Raw genomic sequence first — 13,636 nt, 5'->3', positions numbered from 1 at the left:
CTAGTCTTTAAGACTAGGTAAGCCTAACATACATTGAGAAATAACATAAATAATAATAAAACCTCAATTTAACCATTAAACTATCACAATAAAACTCAACTGTACAGCCGTCAACAACTTCCCAAAACCTGGTGGAACAAAGTCATAAGCTCTACAAGAATGTTCTAATAGTATCGGAATATAATATTGTTTTGAAACAAGAAATAAACAGTAGGATATCTAAAAAGCAGAAGGTGACTTCGAGGCCTACGAACGTCAGGCAGGTATACCTTAAAGTCTCCGAAAGTAGCTAATCAATCACTGGCATCCAGCACGGACAAATGTACCTAGATCTGCACAAAAAAAATATGCAGAAGCGTAGTATGAGTACACCACAATGGTACCCAATAACTATCAAGCCTAACCTCGGTAGGGTAGTGGCGAGGCCAGATCAAGACACCTACTAAGAGAAAAGAAACTAAACAGAGTATATCATAATCTAAATATGGGAATCGAGGAAGTGAATGACAAGTACACACTTCAATAATGTAAGTTAACAACGGAGATTTAAGAAATAAAGGCAACTAGGAGTAAACGCACGATGAAATAACAAGGAGGCAAATACGGATAATTACAAGTAAAACATTGAAGAAACAATAAGAACTGTTCAACCAATATGCCCTTTTCAACATGGAATGTACAACAAGAATCATATCCTAGGTACCGCCTCGTATTCATATTTCACGATTTCAATCACAATCTTTCCATATATCACCACGTGAGCCTTACATTTAGTTTAAAAAATTATTTTTCCGAAATAGCTACACGTGTTTTAGCCCACCTTATCTTACCAAGTGGCGTCAAGTAATTCCCTTACTAGCAACACGTGTATTAAGCCCACCTTATCTCACCGCATGCGTATCAACCCTTATCGTTATACCACCGTATGTGTATTAATATCACAAAACAATAACAACTCGCACCAAAAGTGCCCACATGCCACAACTTGCCAAAATCAACAATACCAATATTTCCATAACAAATAGCACATGGCGCAACCACAATGTATACACGAATCCCAACAATGACATAATGAATGAGAAATACTCAACAAGGAAAGATATCTCAAAAATCAACAACTTCAACCTCAATGTGATAATAGTTTTCACCATTTCAGCATCAATAACCCAGCAAGAAAGTAATTCCCACGAGATAACAACTTCAAGTAAGAGTAATGCAACAATAAAGAGGTAATAAGACAATAAGGAAGCTAACAACTTCAACTAGAGCATATGAGAGCAAATATAACAAGTAAAGGTAGAGCAAGTGCTAACAATGTCAATAAAGCATGCAAAAGTAGATTAAAAATGAAAGATATAACATGTTATGACAATTTAATTAAAGGTATGGAAAGAGTCTAAATAACCTAAACTGGTCAAATACCACATATAGCTCGTGTACGTACTCATCACCTCGCGTACACATCTTCCACATAACGCAAATAGCACAATCAACCCAAATCCTAAGGGGTAGCCCCCCCCCCCCACAAAGTTAGGTAAGATACTTACCTCAACTGGGCCAAATTAACTCTCGAATATAGTTTTCTCCCTAAAATTTGCCTCCACACGGCTCAAATCTAATAAAAAATGACTTAATAATATCAAACAATGCAGTAGAAACTAATTACAATAGATAAAACTATGATCTTTATGTATTTATCAAAAAGTCAACAAAAATCAACCTTGGGCTCGCCCGATCGCAATCCGTGTCCAAGGGTAGATTCTGACTACCCATAACCCCACGAGTCCATATATGTATTTTATTTTCAAATCCGAGTCCAAATCTACTCCCAAAACTCAAATCTTCATTTTTCAAAACATTGACAATTGTTTTCAATTTTGCTCTTTGATTCTCATAAATCTGATGTTAAATCTAAGATATAATCATGAAATATAGTTGAAAATTGATTAGAACCACTTATCCAATGTTTGTACGTGAAAATCCTCTCTCCAAATCGCCTCCTACCGAGTCTAGGATTCTAAAATGAGAGAATATAATAAAAAATACCGACTCCTAGCCCTTTTGTTTAGCTGCAGATGTCGCATTTGCGACTATGGGTCTGTAATTTCTAACTCTCCCAATTGCAAAGTAAGGCTCGCAATTGTGGCCACTGACAGCCTAAGGTGACTTTGCAAATGCGACAATGGGTTCGCAATTGAGAACCATGTCCCATTCGCAAATGTGACAATAATTATCGCAATTGCGAAACTACCCCACTTTGCCTAACTTCGCAAATGCGAACTAGGTATCGCAATTGCGATACCTGAGCCTACCCTGTCATGTTCGCAATTGCGATGCTGGTGCTTACAATTGCGATAACTGCAGCACCAGGAACCTATTTCCAGTTCAAACTATTCTGAATCACGTCTGAAACTCATCTAAAACCTCAGGACTCCAAACCAAACATTCATACAAGTCTAAAAATATCATATGAACTCGCTTGCACAATCAAAACACAAAAAAAACATCTAAAACTACAAATCAAACATCAAAACGCATGAATTTCAAAGAAAAGTTCAAGAACTTCTAGAATTGCAACCAAGCGTCCAAATCCTTTAAAATCAACTCCAAATGACACTAAATATTTGTAGACAAGTTCTAAATAGCATAACGGACCTATTCCAAGTCCCAAAACTAAATTCCTAACCCGATAGCCAAAGGTCAACCTGCGGTCAAACTTCTAAACTTCAAATTGCCAATTTCTAGCAAAACAAAACAAATCAACCACGGACCTCCAAATTTGATTCTGTGCATATGCCCTAATCCAAAATCACAATACGAAGCTATCATGGCCATCAAAATACCATTCTGGGGTCATTTTTACAAAAGTCAAAGCTTGATCAATATTTCTAACTTAGGCTTCTAATACAAGAACCAAAGGGGCCATATCAACCCAAAACTTCCCCGGAACGAAACCAATCAACCCCGTAAGTTATAAAATCAAAATTACACATGTGTGAAGTATAAAAAGGGAAAACAAGGCACAAATACATAAAACACTTGGTCGGGTCATTATAGTTTCATACTTATGTTAGTATTTTTGCACTTTGATTTATATCATTTAGACTTTCAGTATACCAACATGTGTTAGTTTATCTTCCGTATTTAGTATGTTATGATATCACATGTTGATTCAGTCAGCCAGTTGGTTCGCTCGGTCACTTGAAGTCAGGAACCGAGTGCCATGTTACATCCAAGCCCAGGTTCCGGGCATGACAAAATAGATATAACAATTTCAATTTGTGATTACTTCACCACGAAGTATCCTTCTAATGCAACCACAAGAACAAGAAAGAGAAACTAGTAAGCACTTCTGGTTTCTTGGCACTAGAATCACTTTAAAGTACTTTAAATCAATTAGGGTTGATATGAAACCCCTGGGATAGTATTTTACAGAACTTAAACCACTTAAAAAAACCTCCCACACGAGCTGGAACCACACCAAAAGTCAACAACCACAAGAAGCACAAGAAACTCACTAGCACCACGGGATTTGCGACACTTGATTTATGTTGTTTGCCCTTTGTTTGGGTCTTGAATCATGAGAGAACTTTGGGAGAAGGTTTGTAGGTGTCCGGATTCTGGAGAAAGTGAAAAATAATGAGTAAAAACGAGCTATAGGCGGGGCTGACTGTGCAGTCTCGCAAAAACGCAAATATCTCTCTATTCTGATTTCGTATTGATGAACGGTTCAATACGTTGGAAACTAGACTCGTAAATGCTTGAAGGTATTCCCAAAAACTAATGAAATATGCTTGCTTGCAGTAATTGTTCAAAATGAGCCAAAGGAATCAAAATCAATTCACAAAGGAGTCAAACGTTGAATAAAAACCAAGACTGAGCAATGAGGTTTGAAGTGCGGACTGCACAAATATTATGCAGTCGCAAAAGCCATGATGCGGTCCGCAAGAGAGAGATTCAGAGAGTGTGATTTTGGGCTAAATAATGAGCGCGGACTGCACCAAAAATGTGAGGTCGCAAAAGTCGTTGTGCGCCCGCAATAGAAATTACATGGACCGCGATGACTCAGATTCAGAGAGCTGACAACTTAAGCAAAAGAGAGAAGTGCGGACCGCACCATAATTGTGCGATCGTGGAAGTTCCTTGTGCGGTCACGATCAAAATTATGTGGTCTGCAAGATGAAGAATCAGAGAGTTGATTTCAAGCCAAACTCAAGCAAGTGCGGACAGCATCACTTTTATGTGGCTGCATAATTTGGAGCGCGGCCGCACTTAGAATTATGCGGTCCGCGAAAGTTTAGCTCAACCCAAATCCAAAAGAGAAGAACACAGACCACATCAGAATTATGCGGCCGCGAAAGCAATAGTGCGGCCGTACTCAGAATTACGCGGCCGCACAACCTCCGCAGGGGTATTTTTATCATATATTTTTAGCTTAGTATAAATAGAACTTTTTGTCATTTTTAGGGGATGTTATTTTTGGTATGAGCACCTGAGACGGCTGACTTTTCTGTTTTCAAAAATTTTGTACTAGATTCACTTCTTAACATTAGATTTTCATTCCATAAATTAATATTATGGATTTTATCTTTATTTCATCTTTAATTTCTGTTATTTTCATGAGTAGCTAAACCTATAGCTAGGGTTGTGACCTAACCCTAGTGTAGGTATTTAATGGGTATTTGATTTTAGGGCTTGAATGTGAATGGGTTAGTGATATTTAGCCTAGCTCTTGCTAGAACTCAAGAGTTAATGGTTGCAAACATTGATTCATGCTTTATGACTTAGTCTCTACTTGAGAAAGATGGACTAAGTCTAGAAAATCTAGGTTAACAAGGAATTGGGGCGAACTCAAGAAATTGATAGCCCCAATTAAAGGGTTAAACCTAGAGATAGTAATACCCAATTTGAGCTAATATCACTTGATTTGCATGAATACCTATTTGGACTTGAGAAAGCCAAATTGGGCAAAATCATTCAAACTACCGAGAGGTATAGAGTAAGTACCCGGGTGTGATAGCTATATTATAATCCCAACTAATCAAGCTTGCCCTAGATTTTGCTACCCGTTAGATATCCACCTAGGTAGAAGTCACTACCCTAGTCTCGTTAAACATTTGAAAAACAACAACAAAAATATTGTCCTTAGTTTTAATTATTGCAATCTTTAGAGTAAAGTTAGAAGTAGAAATCAAACCCAAACGTGTGAAAGCGTAATTAGATTCAAAACCCGCATCTAGCTTAGATATAAACCTAATCCCAAACATTAACTCCCTGTGGATTCGATCCCGACCTAGTTAGGTTAAAACTGCATCGACCACCCTCGCTACTCAATAGTAGTGTAGGCTTGTACCCAATCAATTTTTGGAGCCGTTGCCGGGGAGTGAAACGGATTTATCTATATATCTATGTATTTGTATATTTTGTCTTTCTTTCCTTCCGAGTCATTAATTTTGTTTGTGAATTGCTTTTAGGTGCAAAATTGCCCTTAACAATGAGCCCCTCAGAAATTTACCATTGGGGTAGGAGGTAGATGATGATCAAGTGGATGAGGTTCATCCTGAGCCTCAAGTAAACAAGCGAGGTCGACCGCCTCCACTTAGAGCAGCGCACCGAGTGTTGCCGAATAAGGGCTATGCAAGTGCAATAGTCCCCTCCCCCGGATTAAGGTGGGCAATTTCCAAATTACTAACGTGATGCTTACACTGCTTGAGTAGCGAGGTTTCTTCATCGGAGCTCTATACCAAAATGCCTACAAGCATCTCAAGGGTTTTGTCGATGATTATTGGGGGAGCAAGCAAACAAATATCACCAAGGATGCACTGCGGTTAAGGTTGTTTCCCTTTTCTTTATGGGGAAAGGCTTTGGACTGGTTGTAGAGATTGCCCAATCATTCCATCCACACTTGGGATGAGTTGGCCGAGAAGTTCATTGCCAAATTCTTCTCTCCGGGGCACATGGCTACACTAAGGGATGAAATTTTATCTTTCAAACAAGAGCCAATGAGCCATTGCACGAGATTTGGGAAAGATATCGCACCATGGTCAAAGAATGCCTGAACAATGATATGACCGAGGCCATGATCCAACAAACCTTCTACAGGGGGATCAACACAAGAAATCAGTGTGTGGTAAATCAACTCGCTGGGGGTAACTTCATGAACACACCTTATTCTGAAGCTTGTGAAATCTTGGAAGAGATGGCGAACACCTCTTCGGCGTGGCAAAGTAGAGCCAATGTTCCTCAGGGTGGCCCAAATGTTATTCACCTACACAAGGAGCTACATGATCATGGGCAAGCTATTGCGGCATTGACAACCACCACGAACCAATTGGCCAAGGCTCAGCTTCAACAGGTTCAAGGGTCGAAACAGGTGAATGTTATGGAAGGGGTGAACATGATGGTAAACAAGAGACATCAACGAGGTCAACAAGTACAAAACCATCCGGAACAATTTGAGCAAAGTAATAGTGGGTATAATCAAGATGATTCATATGATGAGCAAGATGAAGAGGTTCAATATGTCAACAATTATCAAGGTCAAAGAAGCAATGCTCCAAATCAATAACAATGGAGATTACAAGAAAACTGGAACAACCAAGACCACTAAGGAAATTGGAGTGGTAGCAACAACAATAATCAAAGCAATTGGGGGTAATCAAGGTAATCAAGTCAATTGGGGAGGAAATAATCAAGCTAATTGGGGTGGCAACAATCAAAGCAATTAGGGGAACAACAATAATCAAGGGGGTTGGAACAATAGCAATCAAGGAAATCGGGGGTCGGGCTTTCAGAGGCCCCCGATGTATCAACAACCAAACAACTCGCCTCCATATCCGTCGCAAGGTCCTAGTTCTTCCAATAGTGAAATGGGACGGATTGAAAACATGTTTAAGCAAATGATGGAGAAAAACGTCGACTCTGATGCCCAGTTAGCCTCCCACAACACTTCTATCCGCAACTTGGAGGTTCAACTTGGCCAAATTTCTCAAGCTTTAAATACTCGCCCAAAGAGGGCACTACCTAGTGATACGGTGGTGAACCCGAAAGGTGAGAATACGGGGAATGCAATGGCCGTGACAACAAGAAGTGGGAGAGGTGGAGTTGCTAGTACCTCAAACCAAAGAAGACATGTGGGTGATGATGTGTTGGTGCAAGATGATGATGAGCCAAGCAATGTTGTTCAGGCTAATGAAGAAGCAAGGATTGATATTGATGAAAATGTGGAGAAGATGCAAGAAGAAGTGAACCCGTCTAGGGAGCACATGACTGACATGCCGGAACCGGTAGTGCCAACTAAGGTACCAATGCCAGGGCCTCCTCCTCCATACCCTCAAAGACTTGCAAAGCAAAACAATGAGAATCAATTCAAGAAATTCATTGATATGATGAAAAGTTTGTCCATAAATGTGCCGTTGGTTGAAGCCTTAGAACAAATGCCGGGATATGCCAAGTTCATGAAGGATTTGGTAACAAAGAAGAGATAAATGAATTGTGAAATGATCAAAATGACACATCAAGTGAGTGATATGGTGCACTTCATGGCTCCAAAGTTGGAAGACCTCAGTGCTTTCACAATCCCGTGCACTATTGGGAGTGCTGATTTCGCCAAAGCTTTATGTGATTTGGGGCAAACATTAACTTGATGCCCTATTTTGTGTTCAAAACGTTGGGGATTGGGAAACCAAGACCCACATCCATGAGGTTGCAAATGGCGGATCGGACAATGAAAAGGCCATTGGGGAAAATTGATGATGTGTTAGTTAGGGTCGACAAGTTCATCCTTCCCACATATTTTGTGATACTTGACTGTGAGGTTGACTACGAGGTGTCAATCATTGTAGGGAGACCTTTCCTTGATACAGGGAAGGCCTTAGTTGATGTGGAAGATAGAGAGCTCACCTTCCGGGTGGGCGATGAAAAAGTGGTGTTCCATGTTTGTAAATCAATGAGGCAGCCAAATAGCAACGAGGTGTGTTCGTTTGTGGACCTTGTGACCGAAGTAATTGTTGATGACACAAGTGCTGTGATAAATGTGGAAGATACCTTGGAAATTGTGTTGTTGAATCATGATGAGGATGAGAAGGAAGGCTTTGTAGAATGTGTCAATGCTTTACAAGGAATGGGATCATATACTTATAAGCCCCGAAAACTTTCCTTGGATCTTGAAAACCGGAAGACTCTACCAATAAAGCCCTCAATCGAGGAGCCTCCCACCTTGGAGTTAAAGCCTTTGCCTTCACACCTCAGGTATGAGTTTCTAGGCCCTTGTTCCACTTTACCTGTTATTCTTTCCTCGTGTTTGACTAACGTGCAGGTAGATGCCACTCTTGCGATGCTTCAAAGGAGGAAGAAAGCAATAGGTTGGACATTGGCGGATATTCGGGGTATAAGCCCCACCTTTTGCATGCACAAAATCATTTTGGAGGAGGATGCCAAACCCTCTGTGGAACATCAAAAACGATTGAATGAGGTCATGCAAGAGGTAGGGGTGTCAATGATTCGGTTCGGCCGGTTATTTTATAAAATTTATACCATACCAATTTTTCGGTTATTCTATTATGTATAACCAAAATTAGACTTTTCGAAACCGTCCCAATCATGTCAGTTTCTCTTCGGTATTGGTACAGTTTCGTTAATTTTCAGTATTTTTTTAAATATCATGTAAAATTCACTAGTAGAAGTAGAATGCAATAACATATGTTCTTTTATAGGACTTAGCAAAACTCTTTAGGCATTTTTACTTTTTAAAGGGTGATGAATTAAGAAAAATAAAAGATGGCTAGAGTATAGATCCATCAACTATTCTACAACAACATAAAAGAAATCAAGCAAAGGAAAAAAATATATAAATCACACGAGTGGAAAGATATTAACCAAGACGGGACTCAAGAATAAAGTTTATAGAAGATTAAATATTCAAAAAGATAAATTAAAATCATATGAAAGGAAATATACTCAATACATTGTAGTTTGCTACTCATAATCGCTAGAATACTTTGTGTCTTGCTAATGAAGATACTTGAAATAACTTAGTTTAAGTAGAAGTAGCATAATAGGTTTTAGCAATTAGTATTTTGAGCTTAATTACTTGTTGGCTTGTAACAGTTTTCATAATTCCAAGGCTCAAAGAAAAATTTAATGCATTATTATTTTTAAACTTACTATATAAATATATTTTTCACATGTAAAAGTTATTCGGTACGGTTCGATAATTTTTGGTTTATTTTCATAAAAATAAAAAACCTACCCTAATTATCGGTGCGATTATAGATTTCCTACGGTTTCTTTAATAGAAACCTAAAAATCGGTTCGGTTCGGTTCGGTTTAGTCGGTTTTCGAATATCCATTGACACCCCTAGCAAGAGGTAGTAAAGAAATAGATCATCAAGTGGTTGGATGCCGGGGTGGTTTACCCCATTTTTGATAGTTCGTGGACCTCGCCGGTGGGACACAATGCAATGTGTCCCAAAGAAAGGGGGCATGCCTGTGATTACAAATGACAAAAATGAATTGATCCCTACAAGATCTGTCACCGGGTGGAGAGTATGCATGGATTATAGAAAGCTCAACAAAGTTAAGCGGAAAGACTATTTTCCGCTTCCATTTCTTGATCAAATGTTGGATAGGTTAGCCGGATGTGCTTATTATTGCTTCTTGGATGGATATTCCGGATATAACTAGATTCTTATTGCACCTTAATACCAAGAGAAGACCACCTTCACTTGTCCGTATGGCACTTTCGCATTCTCACAGATGCCATTCGGATTATGCAATGCACCGATAACTTTTCAACGGTGTATGATGTCCATCTTCACCAATATGGTGGAGGACTTTCTCGAGGTTTTCATGGATGATTTCTCTGTCGTAGGGGATTATTTTGAAGAGTGCTTGGATAACTTGGATAGGGTATTGACACATTGTGAAGAAACTAACTTGGTGCTGAATTGGAAGAAGTGTCACTTTATGGTCAAGGAGGGCATTGTCCTCGGTCACATGATTTCCAAGAATGGTATTGAGGTTGATAAAGCAAAAATTGAAGTGATATCCAAACTCCCTCCCCTACTTCCGTAAAGGGAGTGAGAAGCTTTCTAGGTCATGCGGGGTTTTACCGCCGATTCATCAAGGACTTTTCTAAGGTGGTAAACCCCTTGTGCAAACTCTTGGAGAAAGATGTCACGTTCCTTTTCAATGAATATTGTATGAAAGCATTTGAACTACTCAAGTATAAGTTGACTACCACTCCTATTATCACCGCACCAAATTAGAGCTTACCATTTGAGCTCATGTGTGGTGCAAGCGATGTGGTAGTTGGTGCGGTATTGGGGCAACGAATTAATAAGATCTTTCATTCGGTCTACTATGCTAGCAAGACCGTGAACGAGGCCCAAGTCAAATATACGGTGACCGAGAAAGAACTCCTAGCCATTGTCTTTGCTATGGAGAAGTTCCACCCTTACCTAATGGGTACAAAGGTGATTGTTCACACCGACCATGCGGCACTTCGTTATTTGATGAGCAAGAAAGACTTTAAGTCAAGGTTGATGTGGTGGGTGCTTCTATTGCAAGAGTTTGATCTAGAGATTCAAGACCGAAAGGGTAGTGAGAATCAAGTGGCGGACTACTTGTCCCGATTGGAGGAGGAGGGGATGCCACATGATGGCCTTGAGATCAGTGATTTATTTCTTGACGAACAACTTCTTTCCATTTCTATGACTGGGATGCCATGGTTTGCCGATGTGGCCAACTATCTTGTGAGTGGCATTGTTCCGAATGAGTTCTCCTCAAGCCAAAGGAAGAAGCTCAAATGGGACTGCCTAGACTACTATTGGGATGAGCCATATCTCTTCAAAATTTGTACTGATGGTGTTATCCGAAGATGTGTACCAAAAGAAGAGCAATTGAGTATTCTTGAAGCTTGCCATTCTTCGCCCTATGGTGGTCACCATGGTGGGGCTAGAACTGCTACAAGTGTCCTAAGTTGTGGATTCTATTGTCCTACCTTGTACAAAGACGCTAGCGAGCTCGTTAAGCGTTGTGATGATTGCCAAAGGGCCGGTGGGATCTCCAAGAAAAATGAGATGCCTCTCACCACCATCCTCGAGATTGATATTTTCGATGTGTGGGGCATCGACTTTATGGGTCCATTTGTGAGTTCGTGTGAGAATTCCTATATTCTTGTTGTTGTGGATTACGTTTCCAAATGGGTTGAAGTTGTGGCTTTGCCCAACAATGAAGCACGAAGTGTGGTGGCTTTCTTGAAGAAAAACATATTCATAAGGTTCGGCACCCCAAGGGCCATCGTTAGTGATGGGGGTTCACATTTTTTCAACAAAGCCTTTGATACTTTACTCTCCAAGTATGGTGTCACTCACAAGGTGTCAACCCCCTATCACCCCCAGGCAAGTGGACAGGTTGAAGTCTCCAACAGGGAGATCAAGAGTATTCTATCCAAGACTGTCAATGCAAATCAGACTGATTGGTCAAGGAAACTTGACGATGCTCTTTGGGCCTATAGAACAGCTTACAAGACTCCAATTGGTATGTCTCCGTATCGGTTGGTGTTTGGGAAAGCATGTCACCTTTCGGTGGAATTAGAGCATAAGGCCATGTGGGAGTTGAAGAAATTGAACCTTAAGTGGGATGTAGCTGCTAATCTTCGGGTGGAGCAATTGAATGAACTTGATGAGTTCCTGTTCCATGCTTAATCTAGTTCGTCCTTGTATAAGGACAAGATGAAGTACCTACATGATAAGTATACCCAGAACAAAGAATTCAAAGAAGGTGACCTTGTTCTTTTATTCAACTCTCGGTTACGGATGTTTCCGGGAAAGCTTAAATCAAAGTGGAGTGGTCCTTTTGAAGTGGTACATGTGACTCCTTTTGGTGCTCTTGATTTGAAAAATAAGAATGGTGAGATCTTTCGAGTCAATGGGCACCGGGTGAAGCACTACCTTGGTAAGGTTGATGATGGCCACATTGTGGCATTGCTCTATTTCAAATAAATGATGGTAACATGCGTCGTGCCACGACGTTAAATCAGGCATTTTTTGGGAGGCAACCCATGTATTTTTCTTTCTTTTGATTTTCTTGTTAGATTAGGTATTGTTTTGGTCTAACTGGTTGTGAAGTGTATGCATGAATTGGGTGTGCAGTGCAGAAAATTAACAAGACAAAAATTGGCCAAGTTGTGAAATTATGCGGACCGCGCTAGAATTATGCGGACAGCACAAGCCCTTCGCGGCCACACAATTCTGTGTGCGGTCGCACAGCTGAAAGATGAAAAATTCCAACTCTCTGAAGCTTGGCCTGACAAAATCCATTAAGGATTCGCGGCCGCGATCAAAATTTCGCAGACCGCACAGATTGTGCGGCCGCAACTATTTTTATGCGGATCGCGTCATTGAATCATCTGCTAAGTTAGAAAAGGTAAAGAGTGCGGACCGTACCAAAATTATGCGGCCGCACTCAGGTAAGTCGGTGGGCCAACATGGTCAGAGTATAAATAGGACTTTTTGAGACTATTCACACTTTACACACTGTGACCTCTCAAGCTAGACTAAAGCATAGTGCATTCTTTCTTGTTTTCAATCTCATCCCATTTTCATCAAGTGTTGATTTCCTACTACATTTCATTACTAGTATGTTGATTTCAATGAATTAATTTCATCCTTTTTTTTTTCTCTCTTTGTTTTAGTTTTCGTTTTATCTAGGGTTAGATTCATGCCAAAAATGTCAAATTGATGCTTGATTCTTGCTTAGAAGCATGTGGGTAATGTTTGAATGCATAATGGGGGATGGGGTTAGTAGCTTTTATTGTTTAATTACCACAAATCATGCCTAATTAGTGAAAACCCTAGTATTAATCGTACTTCAGTGCCGCTCTGATTTGAATTTCGTGGCCGCACACATTTTTGTACGGTCTGTGCTAGGGTATGCGGCCGCATACAAAATTGTATATCTGTGATACCCTAGGTTGAAGGCACTTTTCATTGCTAAGTTTGTGTGGTCCGCGGTTGGTTTTTGTGGCCGCACTCAATTTTGTGTGGTCCGCACAATTAAACTTTAGAGACCCAAAAAATTGATTATGCGGCCGCACTCAATCTTGTGCGGTCCGCGATGGGTTTTCGCGGCCGCACTCAAAAGTATGCGGTCTGCACTGAGGTAACTTCAGAGAACCAGTAGTTTGAACGTGGGATCTCCGCGACCACACTCAATTTTGTACGGTCCGCGATGGGTATTATGCGGCCGCACTCATTTTTGTGCGGTCCGCGATGGGCAGTCCGTGGCCGCAGTCACTTTTGTGCAGTCCGCACTGCCCTATTATGAGAAGCAGTGTCTTTCTTTTCAACTGTAATTCAATAACACATGTTGAACCCCAATTCTAACTGACTTTCACTACTTGTGTGTTGCAGAAAATGGTGCGTTTCCGTGGTCGAGGTGATACTTCAAAAGGGAGGACAGAATCCTCCCGAGGCCAGGGTAGAGGAAAACCTAACATGCCACTATTAGTCCTGAAAGTCTTGGGCAAAAAGACTACTCTTAGTAGACTAACTCCGGACTTCTCAGACACCAGTGAATACCTCTCATTCCGGGAAACTTTTGAGGGGGATTCTATACAACCACAACCGGGGGC

The sequence above is a fragment of the Nicotiana tabacum genome, chromosome 13 (genome assembly GCF_000715075.1).
Source record: "Nicotiana tabacum cultivar K326 chromosome 13, ASM71507v2, whole genome shotgun sequence".
NCBI lineage: Eukaryota > Viridiplantae > Streptophyta > Magnoliopsida > Solanales > Solanaceae > Nicotiana > Nicotiana tabacum.
Note: the sequence above shows the minus strand (reverse complement) of the source record.